This window comes from Triturus cristatus, chromosome 8, assembly GCF_964204655.1.
Source record: "Triturus cristatus chromosome 8, aTriCri1.1, whole genome shotgun sequence".
NCBI classification, from domain to species: Eukaryota; Metazoa; Chordata; class Amphibia; order Caudata; family Salamandridae; genus Triturus; species Triturus cristatus.
This window is the reverse complement of record NC_140591.1, coordinates 618,746,707-618,760,315: the sequence shown is the minus strand read 5'-3', so window position 1 is coordinate 618,760,315 and position 13,609 is coordinate 618,746,707. Positions and strand designations below refer to the sequence as shown.

The 13,609-nt window shown below is 42.4% G+C and overlaps 1 pseudogene; it reads right to left on the bottom strand.

Annotated features, from left to right (window-relative positions):
- LOC146802492 (eukaryotic translation initiation factor 4E type 2 pseudogene) overlaps positions 1–13,609 on the bottom strand; it is a 42,485-nt pseudogene that overhangs the window by 18,351 nt on the left and 10,525 nt on the right.

Sequence of the window (13,609 nt, the reverse complement as noted above, 5' to 3'; positions counted from 1 at the left end):
AAAGTGTTATTAAGGAATTGTTTGCTGGGTGTCATACCCACCCCTTTTAATAACATAATATGTGATACTAAGATGCTATATTGCTGACAGAAGCAATGACAGTAATTAAGAGGTGTTATTTCTTCGCTCGCTAGGTCCTAATGGTATTCCATTAGATGCACTAAGAAGCATTAACAAAGCCAATAGGTTTCCCTTATGCAAGAGCTATTGGCTTTGCCAATCTCTTTTGGCCATTTTATACAGTACCGTGGAGTGGAGTAGAGTGAAGTGGCATGGCATAGGGTGGTGTGGAGTGGCATTGAGTGAAGTGGCATAGGGTGGGGTGGCATACTATGGAGTGGAGTAGAGTAGAGTGGCATAGAGTAGAGTGGAGTGGCGTAGAGTGGAGTGGAGTTGACTGGGGTAGCGTGACATAGAGTAGAATAGAGTGGTGTAGGGTGCAGTGCAATAGAATGGGGTAGCTTAGAGTGCAGTTGAGTACAGTGGTGTAGAGTGGAGTGCGGTAGACTAGAATGGCATAGAATTGAGTGAAGCAGAGTGGAGTAGAGTAGATTAGAGTGGCATGGTGTAGAGTGTTGTGGAATGGCATAGAGTAGAGTGGCATAGAGTAAAGTGGCGCAAAGTAGATTAGACTGGCTTGGCGTAGAGTAGCGTAGAGTGAAGTGGGGTAGAGTTAAGGGTCATACAGAACAGTGAAGTGGCGTAGAGTATAGTGGAGTAAAGTAGAGTGGCGTATAGTACATTGACATTTCCTGGAGTGGAGTGGGCAAGAGTGCCACTGTGTGGAGTGGCGAGGCATAAAGTAGAATGGTGCATAGTGGCATAGAGTGCAGAAGCATAGAATAGTGTGGTACAGAGTATAGTAGAGTGGTGTAGAGTGCAGTGGCATAGAGTAGAGGGGTGCAGAGTAGATTAGAGTGGTATAGAGGGAAGTGGTGTAGAGTGCAGTGAGGCAGAGTAGAGTGGCGTAGAGTGCAGTGGTTTACAGCGGTGAAGAGTACAGTAGAGTGGCATAGAATGCAGTGGCCGAGAGTACTGTAGAGTGCAGTGGCATGGAGTAGAGTGGTGCAGAGTAGAGTTCAGTGGCATAGAGTGCAGTGGCACAGAGTAGAGTGGTTCAGTGTAGAGTGGCATAGAGTGTAGTGGCATGGAGTGCAGAGGCATAGAGTAGAGTGGTGCAGAGTCGAGTAGAGTGGTGTGTAGCACAGTGGCATAGAGTGCAGTGGCGTAGAGTAGAGTTGTGCTCAGCAGATTACAGCAGCATACATGCATTAGCATTGAGTAGAGTATTTCAGAGTAGATTAGAGCGGAGTATAGTGCAGTGGTGCACAATAGAGTAGAGTGATGTAGAGTGCAGAGGTGTAGAGTGTAATAGCACAGAATGATGCAGAGTGCAATGGAATGGCATAGAGTGCAGTGTCCTAGAGTGCGGTAGAGTGCAGTGGTGTTGAGTAGAGTGGTGCAGAGTAGAGTAGAGTGATGTAGAGTGCAGTGACATAGAGTAGAGTAGTAAAGAGTAAAGTGTGGTGTTTTAAAGTGCAGTGGTGTAGAGTGCAGTGCTATATAGTAGAGTGGTGCTGAGTAGATTAGAGAGGTGTCGAGTACAATGGTATAGAGTGCAGTGGTACAAAGTAGAGTGCTGTAGAGCACAGTGGTGTACAGTGGTGCAGAGTACAGTAGAGTGCAGTGGCCTAGAGTGCTGTAGAGTGCAGTGGCATGGAGTAGAGTTGTGCAGAGTAGAGTGCAGTGGCATAGGATTTCCAACAGGACAGCAGTAGTCTTTCTTGCAAGTCACAGGTCAGAAATCCCAAGCATTACATTTTCATGTGACCATTCCTGGAGTTCTGACTGCTAGCAGCACTCAATCCTTTGAAAATTTTCTCAATTGTAGGAGGCCAACCAATTTTCCTTGTTCACATTGAACTTTTCAATTTAGTGTACTTTTAACTGAAGTCAGTCTTTTGATTTCACTTTGTTAATACCACTTCATTCCCATTTTCTTTCTTCTCCAATTAATCCCCAGACGTTGGTGTCTTTTTGCACACAAATTCTTTTTATTAATAATTCAATTGTATATGATACTTGGACACACACAGCCAACGAGTTTCATCTCTTACAGGGACTTCATCAAGGGTATTTCAGCTATCCCTCCTCTGAAAGAAAGAGAGACCTACTGGATGAGCCGAAGGAACACCCGCCGAGAGACTGTTCTAAAGTACGAGACCGCGAAGATAATGAATAGGTATTATGGAGATTTTCAGAAGAGGGATAGCTGAAATAAGCCTGATGAAGTCCCTGTAAAAAATACTCAAATATTCTCAAATGGGCTCAGGGCAAAGTACTCAGCTTCGGAAAATATAACTGTCTTGATCTTGTTATCAAAAAACCTGAAAAGGAAAGGGAATACATTATTTGTATGTTATAATGACTATTCAATCAGCCACAGCCCATCCTAATAGGCGATGGGACCACATCCCCTCCACTTTTGCCCAACAAGAAGAGTGTTTGTCAGGCTGAGCAGACGTCAGCCTGACTGGCACTCTTTATTTTCAGGTCAGGCAGGCAGGAGCTAGACATCTGCTAAATGCGGAGACTCCTGGCTGCCTGAGCTAAACTTTGCCGGGTTGAGGATGTCACCACTCATGTCCGCACGACCTCTTCAGCCAGACAAAGCAACTCGAGGCCCTCCCCCTTGTGATAAAAGGGTGCGTCCCCGACTGCTTTGGACCTGATCCCAATCTGTGACGAGGTAGGGAATGCTTCCTCCTGTCATTAGCTGAGCTAAGGTCAGCCAATGAGGCATGGCAGCAGTCCCAACTCTCCTGTGACCGCTGAGGCAGAGCTGCTCAGGTAAGCGGGATTTGTTTCAGGTTTAGTTCATGCGTGTGAGCATGAATATTTGGGAGTGAGTGTTGTGTATGGATGTGCGTGCGTGCACATGTGGGATACATGTTTGGGAGGGAGTGTGTATGTGTGCGTGTGTGGGATGCTCTCGGGGGTCCAATTGGAGGGAGAAGACCTATAGGTGGATGGGGGAGGCTAAGACATATGGTGAATGTACTTGTTGTCCTGATTTGCCCAAGATCAGACTACGGATCTAATGTTATGTCATGTGCCGAATTGTCATTGCACTGCTATGTTTATTTTCTGCCATAAAAAGAGCTATTACAAATATTTTTTTAAGAAACCCGGGTACAAGTTAAGTTAGCAAATGGTAAAGCCCTAACCCTCATAAAACATACCACAAGTGGTTTGGAAAAGCGGTTCATTTCTGCCATTTCCGTTGAACGAATTAGACATTGGTGACTTTTTAAACTTCTCATATGGTTTTGCGCCTAAACTTGTTGTTGAAAGGGTCAGTTATTTATCCTGTGAAGATGACCTGATTATTGAATTTTGGACTAAATAGACCTCCAAATACAATAAAATCCTTTACAGCAGTGCAATAAGATCAATGGACTTACAATCAACATATTATGAACGACAGTTATGTGATTCAGGAGAGTGCTGTAACATTGTGTTTAGATAACTGATTTGTCTCCTATTGAGTGGGTTTCTGGCTACCCGCAACAATGGATGGCTACTAGTCATAATCTATGTTTTAAAACTGGCCACCAGATATGAATGTGTCACCAATGAACTTAAGCATTTTTATAATAGGTATGAGGGCCACGCAATGGGTTCTACTATTACAACAGTCAATTTAAAATGAATTGCTATATTTCTCTGTGGTTTATCAATTTTTGACAAGGTAAACAATTTGTGATTTAGAAAATATATCCTATTTAAAATGTTTGCTATCTCTTAAATCTTAGCTTTCCAACTCCCTATTGCTGGCTTCATCTTGAAGTAGTTTTTGTTTATTTCACTGCTTTTATAACTAATGAACTTGTTCACTATGTGTTTCTGTGCCAGAGAGCAAGAGAATTATTTAAGTTGTATTTATCAGGACATTTTCTTTACTCGTCAAATGCACAACCCAAATGGTCTCTTATTGTCAACTATCCTTTTCAGAAACATTATCAGTGATGAGTACGGCACACATAAACATATACAAGTGGTTTCCTCCTTAAATTATTTAATTTTATCTCCCTCCTATAAGAATTCGACTGCTGCTCAGAAACCATGGGGCATATTATCAAGGACGGAGTTAAAATTATCGCCGGTTTAGGGCAGAAAACTGCCGCTAAAGCGGCGATAATGGCCTTGATAATATGCCCTGGAGAATTCCCATAGAAGCCCATGTTGACACCAGAACATGGGCTTCTATTGGAATTCTCCAGGGCATATTATCAAGCCCATTATCGCCGCTAAACCGGCGATAATTTTTAACGCTGTCCTTGATAATATGCACCCAAATACTTTAAAGAGACAGTGTTATATATACTCTAGTCTTGAGAAAAAGTGAAAGGGAATATTTAAATTCGAGACTTCTATGTATCCCAGTCTTACAAATAAAAGGTGCCTGTTTATTTACCCAAGAACCAGAAAAGCTACCACCTATACTGTGGAGCAGCTGAAACCATAGAACTTATTGTATGTTTGTGTGCGTCCTTGCTAGATTTAAGGAGACATTTCTAACGCCCACTCTTTTTAGAGAAAGGTATGAGAGAGGTGAAAGAGGCATTATTATATTATTTTAAAGGCAATTCTGGTACAATGGTGGAGTATACTGTAAAATTATTTAGAGAATTAAACGAAGGTGAAAAAATTTAAACAACCTTAAATAGTGAGGAATTGTAACAATTTTAACTAAACAGCTGTATTTATAAAACTGAGCTTGTAAATTTGCCGACATTAAAACAGATTGTGCTAGTGAAATAGATCTAAAAAATACAATTTCTGGTATCCCCATTTTATCTTGCCATTTTAGGGAGTATTTTTCTAGGTCATCTTTCATAACAGTATACACGAGAAGGTATATTGTCCCAATTCGACATTTATTCTGACCTATCAGTCTATCTAATAACAATTTTTTTTTTTAACCTGCTGGTCCTCCCCCTTGGCGTTGCAGGAAATCTCTTATTTCAAGGGATTTCTCTACAGTAAAAACAATGGGGCTCATTTATGAGCCCCTGCGTCACTTTTGCGCCACCGGTGCGTCACTTTTTGTGACGCACCAGTGGCGTAAAACATGCGCCATGATGCGCCATATTTACAAAGTGACGCATCTACCTAGATGCGTCACTTTGTAAACCCCTGCGCTACATTATACCTGCGTCAGGTATAATGTATGCAGGGTGGGCATTCCCACGTAAGTAAGCATCGTAGAAGTGACCCAGTGAAATCTACGAGATTTCACTGCGCCACTTCTAGAGTGCAAATGCGTCAATATCTTGCGCCTGCCTCACAGCAGGCGTAAGACTGACGCAGGCCCTTTCACATGGGGCTTACCCCATGTGAAAGGATACATTGCTGGAGTTGCGTCACTTTTGTGACACACTCCAGCAATGCGTCACTTTTGCGCCTACAGATACGTCAGAAATACTGACGTATCTGTGACTCCTTGCGACATGATGCGTCATACTGTAAATATGACGCATCATTGGAGTCGCAGGGAGGGCGCAGTGAAAAGTGACGCATCACTGTTTTCACGCAGTGATGCGTCACTTTTCATAAATGAGGCCCAATATATTTTCAGGGTTGGGGGAGGGACATTTGTGTGTGCAATTCGCATCAGATATGAGCTAAGAATTTTCCACTTGTTGGAAATTTTGCATGCACAGTTCTTGTGGAATGATGTATTCTTGGAAATCCAAGCGAGTCACAGAATTTCACGTGTACTCCTAAGAGTCTTTGTAAATCCCATTAAAGTAGGAAATCTACGCCATTCACAGAAGAAAACCTTCAGGAAGATAAGTCTAACCTTTCAGCCTTGAGCTTTGGGAAACTGCCTAGTTTTCTCAAAGCAAGCTCTTTCGAATATGTAAAGCCTTTGTCCCTCTCACACATATCTCCTCTGCCGCTGTGTCCCAATGTCTTCTCTCTCCACCTTACATGTTTCTCTCCTCGCTCTGGGGCATATCAACAAGGGCTTTATCAACAATGGCTTTAAAAGCCAAAAAAGGAGCGATAAAACTAGCGCCCTATCAACAACAGGGTGCTAACATGCAAATTTGCATGTTAGCACCCTTTTACTCTACGTTTCCCCTTGCATCTCTAATGAGATGCAAAGGGGGCGTTCCAGAGTAAAATAATAGGAGAAATGTCGCTAAGCGACATTTCTCCTATTATCAAGAATGTCGCTAACCCTGTTAGAGACAAAAAAAGCAGCGCTGACCGCGGTTAACGCTGCTTTTTTACGTCTGGTATTTTTCTGACTTAGCCATGATATCCTATGGAAGGAGGATATCATGGCTAAGTTTGCCTGTCCCTATCAACAAGGTAACGTGAGATTATCGCTGGGTTTCCAGCGATAATCTCACGTTAGCCTGTTAGCGTGAGGATTTTTATCGCTATTGAGATAAGCGTTGCTAATAGCACGCTATCTCAGCGATAAAAATTCACGCTAGTCGGCGATAATTATCCTAGCGCTAAGTGCGCTTAGAGATAATTATCGCCGGTTGTTGTTGATATGCCCCTCTGTGTCCTAATCTAAGGCTCTCTGATCAGCCTCTCACCCTTCCGTTGTTATCACATGCAATGTCAGCCATATAGGCTCGGTAGCATGCTATTCTACTGCCCTAAGCGACAGAGGAAAGTCTTCAGTGCGTAAATGAAGGGCATCTTCCTTAAAAAGACACGCTGTGCGCGGATCTGCCACTTCTCCAACTCTCCCGAGCTATCATTACTATCAACTGAAAGCTAGTGGCGCAGTACGAGGCAGGTTAGAATTCTCTTGCCTCAGTTACTGGCGGAAATTGTTAGCTTAGATGGATATAGCTGTTTCTGCTAGTCCTCTCAGTTGCTGACAGTTATCATTTGATTCTAATGCTTCTGAACTCTTTTTCACTGTCTGGAAGTAAAAGCACTGAGAACAAATCTACAGGCAATATTCCACTCTGCTCGCAGCTCGGTCAGGAATAGTTCAGAAAAATTTCTGTTCTGAGATTGCCTCAAAAAAACAAAAAAAAAGAATTGCTTAGACTCCAGAATGAACACAGAAAACGTTAAATCGTTCCTTAGTCTGGACATCATCTGCTCAGGTTGCACCTCATTTCCCCAGATATCAAGTGATCTTTTATTGTCCTAAATTTAGGAAGCTAAAGAAAACAAGCATTGAAAATGCAACAGGTCTCGCCTTTGATTAAGTTAAAGCCATTTACTTTGCTATACAATACCATTAGCAAAGCAAATGGCGTTAACTTAATCAAAGGTGAGACCTATTGCATTTTCAATGCTTGTTTATCATTGTTTTTGACAAACAAGGGGACAAAAAAGTGGAAATGTTTTGAAGGAAGCCAAACAGTAACACCGTCAAGAGTTGGCGTGTTTCCTCATGACCAATGGGTGTGTACGCCTTTAATCATGCCTCACACCTTTGGGTGCCGTTAACTTTAATCTTAATTACCGTGCCACACGCGTGTGGGTGTTGCAGAGGTTTTAAGACATCATCACCTTTCAATTCTGCACCATCCGCTCTCCCGCACAAAACGATCCTTTTTTCACCACCCAGCCCCCGCCGAGAAACCTGTTCCAACTTTATGCGCCATTTTAGTTTCCTTGGCTACAGAGGTTTCTCTTCCTGTTTTGAGAAAAAATATGACCTCCAGCTATAAAGGCTGATGCCCCTTGTTCTACAGGTCTTTTCCACATCATTATCTTCTCCCCTCCAAGGCTTTGTGTGGGCAGGATGGAGCGCTCGGTGGGCTGGAGTGGTGCGCGGATAAACACAATTGTTGCTGAAAGATACCTGAATTGTGTGACACAAACAAAGCAGGGTCACTGCCTCTGAAGCCCTGCGAGGGCACACGCAGGGCTCTGTGAGGACACTCTCTGGGGCGTAAGGATTCAGCAGTTTGCCACGATGAACCTTTACATGCGGCTGGAGCTTGGAGATGTATAGAGCTTTAAATGGCTTACAAAAGTGTGTGTGGGGGGGGCTCTCTAAAAGAGGCGTGGCCTATAGAAATAAAGGCATGGCTTAAACAGTAAGTGTGCCACCGACCGGTATTTTGGTGCCTCTCTGAGTTTCAGTTGTTGTATCCAAATATATAATAGAACAACTGACAGACACTTAAAATTAGCCAGGACAATTTGTTTTGCCAATAGTTGTTAGCTGTTTACAACAAATGAGTAACATCTGTGATTTTGTAGTAGATAAATAAATATCGAAACATTTTCATTCTGAAAAAATAAGACAGTGAATTAAACATTGCTGAGGCCTATGGAAGGAGTGTGATCATCATAGAGTCTCAGTCAGTCCCGTCATGCTCACTCTATGTTGGGCATGCGCATGCTTTTTCTCTTCACATCTCGTCCGTCTGCATTTCTTACACCTCATCTCTTTCCTCTTCAGTACCCTCTTTTCACTCACTCCAGATTGCGCTTCCTCGCATCTCCCTCACTTCACCCCCCAAACACATAACACATTCACTCACCTGTAAGCCCTGCATTTTGTCTTAGTTTCATCTTGTCAATATTTTTGGCAACGTGTACCTCCTTCACACACAGAAACTGTACAGAATCACAATTGTAACTGGAGTATGTGACCACTGCTCTTTGCACTCTAGAGAGAGACCAAGGGGACTGGACCAGTGCTTTAAATGGACAGGTACTGTCTAGTACTGAGTATCAGCACTTCTTCAATTTGAAAGGGAGAGGGCCCGATTCACAGAACTAACTTAAGACAAAATCCAAAACTTACTACCATTTTGGTATTTACAGAAGGCACTTACTCATTTTGGTATTCACAGAAGGCACTTACTCATTTCAGTATTCACAGCAGTTAGGAGTCCTAACTTTAGGACTCCTAAATGCCTTCTGTGAATACCAAAAGTCTTAAAATTAGGATTTTTCTCAGTTTAGTAGTAGTAAAGTTAGGAGTCCTAACTTTAGGACTCCTAAACTGAGAAAAATCCTAATTTTAAGACTTTCGGTATTCACAGAGGGCATTTAGGAGTCCTAAAGTTAGGACTCCTAACTTCTGTGAATACCGAAGTGAGTAAGTGTCTTCTGTGAATATCAAAATGAGTAAGTGCCTTCTGTGAATACGAAAATGGTAGTAAGTTTAGGATTTTGTCTTAAGTTAGTTCTGTGAATCGGGCCCAGAGTGTCTACATTTCTCAGCACAACTGCAAGAAAATACATTTAATGGGAGATTATCAGCACTTCTCAGTAAACAGGTACTCTAAAGAGTGAGTACTTGCAGTTCTACAGTTTCATTTCATGCATTGTATTGGATGACCATGTGTTCCAAACACCTTTATGACCCACTGACTGGCACTGTGAGGAACTTGCACTGTCTTTAGCCTGAATTCCAGGGCTCTCTATAGTGGCCTGTTATACACACCTGGAATTAACTCAGTTAAAAGTGAGCACTATACAAGAATAATACGCTACAGAAACAAAATACACCATACTGGAAACACACTTAGAGTATGCAAGATAAAAGAAAACAAACAAACCAGAACTAAATCGCTGACATGGTTTACCTTCACGTTTTTAACATCCATTGTTCAGAAATTGATCAACATTTTGCCTGTGAAGCTAGATACATTAACATAGGGCCCGATATGGACTCCTTCCAATCAATATTTTTAATTAATACAGATTATGGGGACCGAAAAGCCCAGGCTAACTTAAACCCTGGAGGCCTAGCCATAATTAATGCAGCAGGTACAGTGACAATGGGGCCAAAGTGTGAGTGCCTTTACTACCTGAAGGAAAGAATGGCCCAATTTCCTTGCTTGCATCAGGGCTCATGGCATCCTTCTTACGTTTCTGTTGGCTCTGTCTTACACATACACACGCTATTGTACATAATTGAAAATACACAGGTAAGCATGCTTGGCTCTTGCCTCTTGGGACACAAGATGGTGTCCCAGGCTCATGTCTTTCAAAGACTCAATCATGTCTCAGCTTCCTTCTCTGTATCGTCCATGGTAAACAAGAATTGGCAAAGCCAATAGGTTTCACCTATGAAACAGCTATTGGCTTTGCCAATGTACTTTAGCCATGTTGTGCACCAGTGTGACTGCCGTTCAGCATGGCTAAAAGTTAGTGCCATAGAGGAGAGTGGCATGGAATGGAGTGCCATAGAGTGGAGGGGGAAGAGTGGAGTGGTGTGTCATAAAGTGGAGTGTCGTGGAGTGGAGTGTTGTGAAGTGGAGTTTCGTGGAGAGGAGTCTCGTGGAGTAGAATGAAGTGGACTAGAGTAGAGTAGAGTGGTGTAGAGTGGTGAAGAGTGGAGTGGAGTAGAGTGGAGGGATGTATAGTGGAGTGGCATGGCACAGTGTGGAGTGGAGTGTCATATAGCAGAATGGTATGGAGTGTCATAATGTTGAGTGGATAGTAGAGTGGTGTAGAGTGTTGTGGAGTGTCATAGAGTAGAGTGGCATAGGATGAAGTTGTATAAAGTGAAGTAGAGTATCACGGAGGTAATTGCGTAGAGTGGAGTAGAGCGTCGTAGAATGGACTGCCATAGAGGCGAGTAGAGTGTAATACAGTGGGATAGAGTGGAGCAGAGTGGCATACAGTGGAGTGGAGTGCAGTTGAGTGGCATAGAGTGTAGTGTTGTAGAGCGGATTGTGGTATAGTGAAGTGTCCTAGAGTGGAGTAGTGTAGAGTGGAGTGGTGTAGAGTGGAGCTAGAGTGGAGTTGCTTGTCATAGAGTGTAGTGGAGTGGTATGGGGTATCATATAGTGGAGTGATGTAGAGTGGGGTGTTGTGGAGTGTGTGTAGAGTGGAGTGACATAGAGTGGAGTAAAGTGACGTGGAGTGGCGTAGAGGGAATACATGTAAATATGAGAAGCCCCTGCTACTAATATCTGTTCCCAGGGCAGGGAAAATACAATTGTTCAAAACAATTCTATAGGCAACTTTTATTCTATATAGCATTAGAAACCATAATTACTACACACTAGAAGAGAGAGCTTAGTGTACACGACATTATAAACACTTTTATTCATACAACCAACATAAAAACTAGATTTTTTTCTTCTTAAATAAACATTACTTATGGTGTTACATAGCAATAAAAATGACAAATTTCACAAACGAATTTTTCTCTCAATACATATAACAAGAAGCAAGAATACATTTCCTATAAATATAGTGACGAAATATAATCCTATTCAAATGCTCTACACTGATGCACAACCAATTTGATGTAAAATAATCATAATATTGCCAATAAATGTAAACTTGTTTATCAAACAGTACTCGTATTGAATGTCAGGTTTAAAGAGAATAAAAGTATGTTAAAGTTGTGAGCTACAGTATGATGGCTTTAATCAATGGTGGATCTTCTTGGAATCCACAAGCGTTTCGGCGATCAAAGCCCTTCATCAGGAAAGCCACATTGATAATACACTAACACTACATGGCACCGAAACTGCTTTGTTGACAGTCCTGGATGACCTGAGAATGCAGGCTGACAGTGGTCAAACAGCCATTTTAGTGATCTTGATCAGGAGACTTGAGGAGACTGGCATTGTGAGCAAGGCACTGGACTGGCTGCAGTCCTATCTTCTAAACAGGCAACAGGCAGTGACCTTGACACCATTTCTCTCTCAGAACAGCCCCGTTAAACATGGGGTTCCGCAGGGCTCGGCAATCAGTCCCTTTTTAATCTTTACCTGCGTCCACTTATTTCCCTTATAAAATCCTTTGGCATTGAAGTTATAAACTATGCCGATGATACTCAACTCGTCTTCTCCTTCGAGGGCAACAGTGCAGTTCCTCTGGAGAAATTCCACAGCTGCATGCGAAAAACAGCAGGCTGGCTCAGAGATAACTCATTACAATTTAATGGGGATAAGACGGAAGTACTTTGCTGTGCGGCAAGTAAAGTCCCTCATCCCCTACCAGAAGATTTCTGGCCAGACTCTGCTAATAATCCTCTACTGCCTGTTAAAACAGTGCGTAATCTAGGAGTACTACTAGACAGTAATCTACAATTGGACTCCCAAGTAAATAAAACCGTGAGCACTTGTCTATCTCTGCTCTGAGCTCTTAGAAAAATACTCCCTTTTCTACCTGCCTCAGTCAGACCTCAAGTGGTAAGGAGTATTATTATGAGCAGAGTAGATTACTGCAATGCCTTACTCCTAAGAGCTCCAGCGTCTTTGATAAAAAACTGCAAAGCATACAGATTATTGCAGCTAAACTTGTGTTAAACAGACAATGCAGAGCTTCAGCCTCGCTTGCCCTAAAAGACCTTCATTGGCTGCCCATTGCGCAAAGAGTCCAGTTTAAAGCACTCTGTATCGTTTATAGGGCAGCACATAAAATAGGGCCTAAACTCTTACAGAGGAAATTTTTATGGTATTCTCCAGCTAGAAGTCTGCTCTCCTCCTCAGCCAGCCTGATATGCAGCCCCCATGTCAACAAAGTCCGACTGGGTGGCAGATCATTTAGTTTTGCAGCTTCCAGACTCTGGAATACACTGCCAATTGAGCTTAGACAAATGAACACACTGTCACGTTTCAGGAAGGAATTGAAAACTAGACTCTTTCCTAGAGATTAATCTGCAGCCCTGTTTTTTTCAGTTAAACACAGTGTTTTTGGTAATCTCAGCGCCAGGATACCCGTTGGGTGGCAGCTGCGCTATAAAAGTGTCCCTTACATTACATCACATTACAATGAGTAAAACAATTATGCATCAGAGACGGGATTGAAATTATGTCAGCAAACTTCAAGCTCTGGAAATAACTCGCAAAACGATCTGGATATGGTCAATGCTGATACCAATATTGGTCTTGTTCGCGCTATATAAAACTTCATAAAAAAAAATAAAACATAAAAAAGGAAGTACAAGGAGTATGGAGTCAGGGCGCATAGAAGACGACCAATACAGAATAGCCTATCGTTGAATATATGTTTTATCAAAGTGGCTGTTTGTTAATATGAGTTCTCCATCTTTGTATCTATAGGTTGGATGAATATTACAAAGCAGGACGTGCATACTCCATCTATAAGGCCAAGAGGCTTTGAATTTACAAGTCCCTGACTCCATCAGGTGGAAATTAAAGATTAGCAGTTAACTTTCTGAATGATCCAAGGTATAGGCCCTCTCAACTGCCATGTGCTGATCCTGTGCTAATATGGTTTCCCGCTCAGAAAAATGAAGAGCAAAGATTTAATGTCTACTCATTTTGGGAAAATAAAATATATGACCTTTCAGGTAGTGAGCCAATTGCGTGAAATGAGATGCAGAATATTTTCAAAGGCCCACCTGGGAATCAGTGGAAATAAAAAATGCTCCTCATGTCTTTATGATATGGCTATAACTCCTCTGCTGTTCCCAACCCCTTACGCACGGGCTCCACTGGACAGATTCTGATAGGTCGAAGCACTTGTGGGATAAGCAGAGCATCGCCCCTGTTACGTGAGCTCCTTAATAACATGCAGTCCAGAGCCACCATAGTCTGGTGTGTTTCATTTGCCAGACTGAGCTCAAATATTAATGTTGGCATTTGGGTGTAGACTTGTGCAGAAAAAGCAAAAG